Below are 10,754 nucleotides of genomic sequence, written 5' to 3'. Positions count from 1 at the left end.
ATTCACAGGCTCTGGCCACACTCAAAATGAGGAGAGTATCTAAAATGTGCTCCTTGGGGGATCCCTGGGTGGCGCAGCGGTTTGGCGCCTGCCTTTGGCCCAGGGCGTGATCCTGGAGACCCGGGATCGAATCCCACATCGGGCTCCCGGTGCATGGAGCCTGCTTCTCCCTCTGCCTGTATCTCTGCCTTGTCCCTCTCTCTCTCTCTCTGTATGACTATCATAAAAAAATAATAATAAATTGAAAAGATTCCTTTAAAAAAATAAAAAATAAATAAAATGTGCTCCTTAGAGGATTTTTCTGCCATCTTAGAATGCTGCCTATGACAGTGTTATCAGATTTTGATCAGTTTGAAACATACCTAATAGGCCAAGTAGCCCTAAAATATTTTCCGTACACCCTTCAATCTTTTGTACCTGTGTATACACACAGGTGTGTTTAAATCACCATCTTTTCACTACTTCCACCAGGAATTTAGAGGCAGAACTCGGGCATTATACTGGTAGAGCCACATGCTCAGCTTACTACAAATAAAAATTGTTTCTCTTTCTGAGGAATTTTATATTGATACTGAGCACGTAACGAAATATTTTCTTCGGTTTCATTTTTCTGAATATGTAAATAATTGTTGGTATAATTTTGGAGATTCTAGAATTTACTTTTTTAATTTTTTTATTTAATAAATTTATTTTTTATTGGTGTTCAATTTACCAACATACAGAATAATACCCAGTGCTCATCCCGTCAAGTGCCCCCCTCAGTGCCCATCACCCAGTCACCCCCACCCCCCGCCCTCCTCCCCTTCCACCACACCTAGTTCGTTTCCCAGAGTTAGGAGTCTTTATGTTCTGTCTCCCTTTCTGATATTTCCCACACATTTCTTCTCCTTTCCCCTTTATTCCCTTTCACTATTATTTATTTTTCCAAAATGAATGAGAACATACACTGTTTGTCCTTCTACGATTGACTCACTTCACTCAGCATAATACCCTCCAGTTCCATCCACATCGAAGCAAATGGTGGGTATTTGTCGTTTCTAATGGCTGAGTAATATTCCATTTTATACATAAACCACATCTCCTTTATCCATTCATCTTTCGATGGACACCAAGGCTCCTTCCATAGTTTGGTATTGTGGACATTGCTGCTATAAACATTGGGGTGCAGGTGTCCCGGCGTTTCATTGCATCTGAATCTTTGGGGTAAATCCCCACAGTGCAATTGCTGGGTCGTAGGGCAGATCTATTTTTAATTCTTTGAGGAACCTCCACACAGTTTTCCAGAGTGGCTGCGCCAGTTCACATTCCCACCAACAGTGTAAGAGGGTTCCCTTTTCTCCGCATCCTCTCCAATATTTGTGGTTTCCTGCCTTATTAATTTTCCCCTCTCTCACTGGTGTGAGGTGGTATCTCATTGTGGTTTTGATTTGTATTTCCCTAATGGCAAGTGATGCAGAGCACTTTCTCATGTGCATGTTGGCCATGTCTATGTCTTCCTCTGAGATTCCTCTTCATGTCTTTTGCCCATTTCATGATTGGATTGTTTGTTTCTTTGGTGTTGAGTGTAATAAGTTCTTTATAGATCTTGGAAACTAGCCCTTTATCTGATACGTCATTTGCAAATATTTTCTCCCATTCTGTAGGTTGTCTTCGAGTTTTGTTAACTGTATCCTTTGCTGTGCAAAAGCTTCTTATCTTGATGAAGTCCCAATAGTTCATTTTTGCTTTTGTTTCTTTTGTCTTTGTGGATGTATCTTGCAAGAAGTTACTGTGGCCGAGTTCAAAAAGGGTGTTGCCTGTGTTCTCCTCTAGGATTTTGATGGAGTCTTGTCTCACATTTAGATCTTTCATCAATTTTGAGTTTATCTTTGTGTGTGGTGAAAGAGAGTGGTCTAGTTTCATTCTTCTGCATGTGGATGTCCAATTTTCCTAGCACCATTTATTGAAGAGACTGTCTTTCTTCCAGTGGATAGTCTTTCCTCCTTTATCGAATATTAGTTGACCATAAAGTTGAGGGTCTACTTCTGGGTTCTCTATTCTGTTCCATTGATCTATGTGTCTGTTTTTGTGCCAGTACCACACTGTCTTGATGACCACAGCTTTGTAGTACAACCTGAAATCTGGCATTGTGATGGCCCCAGCTATGGTTTCCTTTTTTAAACTTCCCCTGGCTCTTCGGGATCTTTTCTGATTCCACACAAATCTTAAAATAATTTGTTCTAACTCTCTGAAGAAAGTCCATGGTATTTTGATAGGGAATACACTAAACGTGTAAATTGCCCTGGGTAACATTGACATTTTCACAATATTAATTCTGCCAATCCATGAGCATGGAATATTTTTCCATCTCTTTGTGTCTTCCTCAATTTCTTTCAGAAGTGTTCTATAGTTTTTAGGGTATAGATCCTTTACCTCTTTGGTTAGGTTTATTCCTAGACATCTTATGCTTTTGGGTGCAATTGTAAATGGGATGGACTCCTTAATTTCTCTTTCTTCAGTCACATTGTTAGTGTATAGAAATGCCATTGATTTCTGGGCATTGATTTTGTATCCTGCCACGCTACCAAATTGCTCTATGAGTTCTAGCAATCTTGGGGTGTAAGCTTTTGGGTTTTCTATGTAGAGTATCTTGTCATCGGCGAAGAGGGAGGGTTTGACTTCTTCTTTGCCAATTTGAATGCCTTTAATGTCTTTTTGTTAACACTGATTTTCTAAGCACAGAGTGGGTATAAGACTGTCTACACGTCCATCACACGAAGAAGGCAAGCTGCCCAAGCACCCCACAGGATGGCTTCACTGTACACTATTGAAGGTGGATGCCTAATGATCTAGGGCAAAATGCAACAGCCACACACCAGTGACCTCTTCAGTTTCCAAAAATGCTTAGGAGCAATTCTAACTAAAAAAAAAAAAAAAAAAAAAAAAAAAAAAAAAAAAAAAAAAAAAAAAAAAAACAACTGTGGATAAATAACCTCAAGAACAAACAATTTTACATCTTAGAAGAAGGTCAAAGCAATGCATGTGTAAGTCCGGGTGACCCTCTGTTGATATTCTCAAATTAAAAAGAACTTTCAAGGTGTTACCCTCAGCCTCCTGTGCTCCTCCCTTACTTTCCCTCTAAGAGGCTTAATACTTCAGCACTTTGGACCACGAGGAGTTGAAGAGGGCACCACTCCTAGAATATGTTCTAGCTAGACAAAGGAAAGCTGGGAAGAGGTGATAAAAGAAGTTGTAAAATTGTCATCCTGGTTCTGTGACTTCTAGTGAGTGCAACCTTATAATTTCAATTTACTACTCTGACTTGTAACCAGATCACGTTACTAGGTGAGAAAAAGGTCTCTTGTTGTTATACATTCTGAGAGAAAACAAAATTTAGGGCACCAGAGAACAGGGAGTCTTTACTCATGGTTATCGTCTGGTATGCAACATATGTTTATTGAGCGCACACCAGATGCCGAGTGCTGTGCTTGGCCCTGCTGAAGAATAGATAAAGATAGGTTAGGTCCCTTCCCCCAAGCTTGCACTCAATTCAAGAGAAAAGATGAAAATACATCACTTTGATCATACCTAGCAAACAAAGTGAGGGTTAGTGGACCAGCGGCACTGGGTCACCTGAGATTTATTAGAAATGTGAATCATCAGGCTTTACCCCAGCCCTCCTGAGTCAGAAGCTATATTTTACCAAGATCCCCAGGTAATTTTGTATGCAATCCAAAGTACTTTGAGAAGTACTAACAAATAGAACACTATTTTCTCCTCCCATGGGTCTATTATGCTGCAACGTTAAAAATGGCCACTGGCCCAGCTACATGCCAAGACCAAATGTGTATGTTCATGAAAGACAAGGAATAATTTAAATGAAATATGCCTACGAGGCTGGAGATAACAGTAGACAAGCTTAGCAGAGATGCTTTTGTTCATTTTTAGTGCTATCAGAGTATAAAAAAAGAAGACATTCTTTTATTTAGCTTGCTATTTGTAGACCACTAAAAGGTACAAGTGACCTCATTAAAGGGAAGAAAAATCTACAGTTTGAAATATGTTTCCATTAGTTTACAAGGCTAAAAAGGATAGCATCTGGAGGTTATTCAATTTTATAAAAGATTTTGTGATTTAGTGATTAAAATTCTTGTCTCCTTATCCTCTTTCTGGAATTATCATATCTCTAGGATATGTCAACAAAAGGAGACCTATCAGCTAATGAGGATTTTTTTCAAAGGACGTTTCAGTTTGCATGTAAGAAAACCAAAAGTATCAGGGTGAGTTGTGGAAGGCTACAGCATGTAATTTAAGTACAACATATGTAATATAGTATCAAAATATTTTCATATTTAAAATGTATTCGAAATTAAAAAACAGCCAATTTTTGTACTCAGTAAAGATAAACAAAACCAATTTTAAAGTGATGGCTGAGGGATCCCTGGGTGGCGCAGTGGTTTGGCGCCTGCCTTTGGCCCAGGGCGCGATCCTGGAGACCCGGGATCGAATCCCATATCAGGCTCCCGGTGCATGGAGCCTGCTTCTCCCTCCGCCTGTGTCTCTGCCTCTCTCTCTCTCTCTGTGACTATCATAAATAAATAAAAAATTAAAAAAAAAATAAAAAAAAAAATAAATAAATAAATAAATAAATAAATAAAGTGATGGCTGATATCGGCAGAAAATGTACAACAATTGCTTTGTATCACTGGACTATGAGGGAAACACCTGAGAATTATTAATGATTACTAAATTGCTCTTCACAGTGTGGAGGCCAAGAAAAATCAAAGCCTTTCCACCTCAAGTTTAGCGTTAGCACAAGTACAGCCATTTTAGGCCCCTGTGAATAAGAGCTGAACTTTATGGGAAAACTGCAGAATGTCCTCAGTGTCCTCGGCAGGTAATCCCATATCAGAAAGACAACAGAGCCCATGCCCATGGTAGAAAGTCCCATATTAGAACAAGAACAGACCCCAAGCCAAGGGCAGGAAGCCCCTATTAGAATAAGAACAGAGCTCAATGCCCTTGAAAGCCCCATATCAGAATGTAAACAGAACTTGAGAAATTCCTCCATCCCTTCTGAAAATCCCCTAGACCAGCCCATAAAAACCCAGCTGTAACCCACTTCGGGGTCCAAGTCCTTGTTCCGCAGTGTCGGGTATACTTGGACCCAAGCTCGAGCTTGCTAATAAACCCTCGTGTGCTTGCATCGTTGTCAGCTCCTCGGTGGTTTCTCGGATTCGCTATCTTGGGCACAACAACAGTACTGATTACACTTTGCACTATATTCTGCAATTAGGTAGATGTATAATTATTACACATTACCATCATATTACTATTCTTATACATTCATTCTTTATTCTTTTAGGTCCCTTAAAGAATCAATGGCATTCCTGGAAGCTAAAATAGATTTCATTTACATTAATGCAGGTTCTGATTAGTTCATGGAAAATAATTCTATGCAAGTTCCTGTATTGAATTATCCTTTATAGGTTTTTCACATGACTCTCTACTCTTTGTGTATTAGTATTTGTGGAGTGAAATGTAGTTCAAAAGAAGGAAGATGTTCTTCCTTTTATCATTTCTGACTCCTTTTTAAATGCAAGATTAATCATGTTACTCACTAAACATAACTTCTGAAAATCACATTTGGTCATTGAAGAACTATTTTTTCTCTTTTGTGGACTTCAATTCCCAATAGTGATGATATCTTACCATTTGCTGTGAGAAGGAAAACATAGCTGTGGTCCTAAAAGAAATTAAAAATATACTCTATTCTTGGTATATCACCATTAATGGGAATATAAATTTGTAAGAACATCACAAAGGCATTTGTTCTATCCAAAGTATTTGTCTTGTTTACCATGATGCTGTGGGATCCATGTTAAGAGATCCATGTTAAGGTCACATAAATGGCCTGCACCACTATAGAGTCTAACAATTGTGCTGTTGTCCCATTTACTTGGTTTGGGTGTTTAATGAGTTAACCATCACTATCTCTAAAGTATGAGGTAGGTCAAAAAATATAAATACCTTAGAAATGAAATATAAATATGTAAGCATATGTATAGGGGGAAATGTGAAAATATTTATATTTCTAGAAATGTCTATATTTATATAAAATGTATAAATGAACATAAAAATGTCAAACAGTAAGACTTTTAGTTCTAGAATATAAAAGTTCAGGTCTGTCATATTCTTTAGTTAGACACAAAGATATTTCTTCTCAAAGTAACACATTTATTGTAAAAATGCACTTTGGGTGTCATGTTCATCATGAGTGTTTCAGAATTTGAGACATATAAAAACTTTTTTTAGGTAATCTCTAGACCCAACGTGGGACTCAAACTTATAAACAACCCCAAGGTCAAAAGTCACATGCTCCACTGACTGAACCAGCCAGGCACCCTTAAAAATTATTTTTAATAGGGTGAGTAGTTTCTTTTTTCTCAACCAGATTTTCCAATGTTTATTTCATAATCATATCCTTATAGATACAGTTACTTTTAATTACAAGACACTATTCTAACATTTTGCTATATGCATGAAATAGTCAATATCTCATCTTCTCACAATGAGGTAAGTCGTCTTCCGGGGCAGTCTCATACAGATTCATGGAGATGTTGGTAATCAATACAAAGAAAATTTAGAGATCAGTGATTTTTCATGTCTCAAAACAGAAATTAATAAATCAGACAAATTCAGTTTTTACAAGAATGGCATAAAATAAAAAATCACAAAGGAAATATAACTATTACTCCAACAGCCTCCTGTAATCAAGCCAGTATCAGAGTAAGAAGAAAATTCTTCAAGGGAAATGTTTCACACTAAGGTTTTTTCTGTTCATTTTCTTGATGTTTATTTAGGAATCACAGCTGGGGTTTTTCCACATGCAATTTTCCATAAGTGGAAATCTGAATTTTCATGTTAACTTACATATTCTCTAAAATTGTGCCCTATGATTAGAGCTTCTATAATGATGGAATAAAGAAAGGGGCATTCTGGAGACATAATAAATGCCTATTTGGAGCCACAGGACTGAATTATCTGCTTTAGAGAACTCAGAGTAAATTCTCTGCAAAACTCTTATTATGTAACTGACAGCATTTTGCTAATATTTTTGTCCCTTCGCTTATTTATGTAAGAACTCATTAATGTATGTGATAAAGAACTGTGTGATGCTACTTTGTCCTACAATGCAGTATATGAAAGGGTCTTTTCTGGAATACAAACTCAATGGTATTTTCTTTACAATTCAGTTCATTTCATAACATATTACATATTATATACGAAGTACCTACTATGTGAGAAGTATAAGACCCTGTGTTTGACCCTACAAGGGATGGGATATAACAAGATAAATACGACTTAATCCAGCAAAATTACAATCTCTTTTTTTTAAGATTTTATTTATTTATTCATGTGAGACACACACAGAGAGAGAGGCAGAGACACAGGCAGAGGGAGAAGCAGGCTCCACGCAGGGAGCCCGACATGGGACTCGATCCTGGGTCTCCAGGATCAGGCCCTGGGCCGAAGGCGGCGCTAAACCGCTAAGCCACCTGGGCTGCCCAAATTACAATCTCATAAAGAAAACAGGACATGTAGCATTAGTTACTCTACTATAATCTCCCCCACAAAGGTGTCACGGGAATGATTTAAACATGGAGTAGACATATAGAGGACAGAGATAATTTCTTAATAGAGAAGGCTGAGGGAAAAAATATTTGATCCCATGACTTAGGTAGCAGTCACAATGTTTTCAATCCAAATATCAGGCATACATTAAAAAAAATTGGTACAGGCTTGGTTTCATAGTTTTTGGGCAATGGCATCATAACTCATTAGCATCTACTAAGACATCAGAAATTCCCCCATGGTCTCCCTCAGCAGTCCTTCATTTATTGTCCTCTTCATCCCTACTCCTGGACCTCTTCCACACTGCTTCCATGGCACAGAAGACTCTGGGATCATCCCAACCCTCTCTGCTTAGACACACTCAACTACCTCCTAGGAGTCCCAGTGGGAACAGGGACAGTCCTTTTTTGACTTCTCTATTCTTTAGAGTCCTCTAAATTTTTCTGCAGCTGTGATCACCTCTTACCTTTAGGGGACACTACCTTGAGGTAAAAAGATTTTGTGGCAAAGATCCACAGTGGTGTGCACAAATGTATAACATATTGAAAAATGGCTAAGATGTTGCCATGCTGATGGGTGCCTGGGTGGCTCGGTGTTTGAGCATCTGCCTTTGGCTCAGGGCATGATCCCAGGGCCCTGGGATCAAGTCCTGCATCAGGCTCCCTGTGAGGAGCCTGCTTCTCCCTTGGCCTCTGTCTCTGCCTCTCTCTCTATGTGTGTCTTATGAATAAATATATAAAATCTTTTTTTTTAAAGGATTTTGCCAGGATCCCTGGGTGGCGCAGCAGTTTGGCACCTGCCTTTGGCCCAGGGCACGATCCTGGAGACCCCGGATCGAATCCCACGTCGGGCTCCCGGTGCATGGAGCCTGCTTCTCCCTCTGCCTATGTCTCTGCCTCTCTCTCTGTGTGTGTGTGACTATCATAAATAAATAAAAAAAATTAAAAAAAAAACTTCGTCATTCTTTAAAAAAAAAAAAAAGGATTTTGCCATGACATGACAGAATGAACTACTCTTTACATATTGCAAATAGGAAAGTTTAGAGGTCAGTTTCAACGTGCCACCTCAAAAAATGGGCTGGGGGTAGTGGTACTTTGGTTCCAAGTCGCAATTGAGAGTTTGCCACTTAACTGACTGAATCACCCAGGCACCCCATGATGGTAGTTTTAAATGTATCTTAGGAAAAATATCAGAAATCCAATGGATATTTTCTTCGATAGATAATTAAAAAAACATAAATAAGTAAATACAATTAAGTACATTAATCACTCTGAACTTTAACTCATCTTGAGTCCCCTGTTTCTTCACTCTGATCTCCCTAATTTACTTTTACTTTCTGAATACCACACTAACAAATACAAGGTTTTATCTGGAAGGCAAATGGGAAAATTCTAGTTTTTTCAAGCAGAAGAAATGTATGGTATCCATGTGTTTCAGAGAAAAATAACCTATAGGTGTAATAAGAATTAAGTGCATTAACTGTTAACATAATTTATGGACCAGAGTTGTCAAAAAGAAGGCACTGGGACTAAAATAAGAACATAGAATCTTAGTTATGAACATTGATTTTTTTAATCGCACAGCCCTGAATTTCAGTCCTATTCTAGATTATTTACCATGTGAATTTGGAAAAGTTTTAAAATATTTTTAAGGGACACCTGGGTGGCTCAGCTGTTGAACGTCTGCCTTGGCTCAGGGCATGATCCCCGAGTTCCTGGATCGAGTCCCACATCAGGCTCTTTGCCTGGAGCCTGCTTCTCCCTCTGCCTATGTCTCTGCCCCTCTCTGTGTTTTTCATGAATGAATGAATGAATGAATAAATCTTGTTGCTTATGAGCCTTCAAGATTTAGCTTTCTAGGAAACAAAAAAGATTCATGGCATAGAGTCAAAGATTTCGGTGGCAATCCCATGGGAAAAGCCCCAAACCACTGGGTAGGTACATGAGATATCTGCACCATTTCCTGGATGGAAACCAAAAGGAAGCAGAAATTCCTCACAGAATAATGAGCTGACATGTCTAAGAAAGATGGGGCCTTCTATGTCCATGCAGAGTTGCTTATACCTCAACATGGAACAGATCAGTTAGTAAATGTCTTTCGATCAGTACCAGAATAGTATGGAAGAAATAGAGAGCCACTGCGATTGAAAGACGTGCCTCAGCAACAGGCGTACAGACCAATTTCCCATGGTCAGATAGCAGTTTGGACACCTCAGTGGCTATTAGTATACATCAATGACACAGAGCAACCAGATAAGTGCCACTTCACCATTTTACAGCCTCTACAGCACCAAAAGACTCTAGAACATAGACACACTCATGAGGGCAATTAAGAAATCCTAAATCTCTGGCAGTCTTGGAACAGAGAATCAAACTAGACATCAAGTGAGCTATTTAGAACTACAGAATTGGGATCCCTGGGTGGCGCAGCGGTTTGGCGCCTGTCTTTGGCCCAGGGCGCGATCCTGGAGACCCGGGATCGAATCCCACATCGGGCTCCCGGTGCATGGAGCCTGCTTCTCCCTCTGCCTGTGTCTCTGCCTCTCTCTCTCTCTCTCTGTGACTATCATAAATTTAAAAAAAAATTAAAAAAAAAGAACTACAGAATTGTACATTTCTTACATATGCCAGTGTATAGACAGAGATTGCTATCAGTGCATATAGAATATATGATCCATGCATTGTTTTCCCATTTCCAGAAAAGGTTCCCCTGTCAAATAGGTTTGGAAAATTCATACTTTCCCTTTGAAAGTCAAATGATCCATTTTTTTCCATATTTATTTGACATTACTTGACCCTTTTGAAGTGACCCCATTAATTAATCATCCTGGGGACATTTACACTACATGAACATGCTGTATATTGGCCATGGTGAAAATAAGGCTAAGTGAATTAAAATACACTAATCAACCTTCTTCCTTAGATACAGGCCACAAGACCATGAAAAGCAGTGCTTTCAGAACTCGGCATTTTGGTGGTGCGCTGGCACTTGTCAGAACAACCAGTGCACAACTGCACCATCTGCAAAACCAGGACAGCTCTTTGGAGTTTCCCTCACAGATATCTGTGATAATGACAACTTGCCCTTCCCAATTCTGGTAGGTCTCAGTTTGGTCTTTTATTGCCTTCCTGAGGAGAAGG

The sequence above is a fragment of the Vulpes vulpes genome, chromosome 4 (assembly GCF_048418805.1).
Source record: "Vulpes vulpes isolate BD-2025 chromosome 4, VulVul3, whole genome shotgun sequence".
Lineage (NCBI taxonomy): Eukaryota > Metazoa > Chordata > Mammalia > Carnivora > Canidae > Vulpes > Vulpes vulpes.
This window is presented reverse-complemented; position numbering follows the sequence as displayed.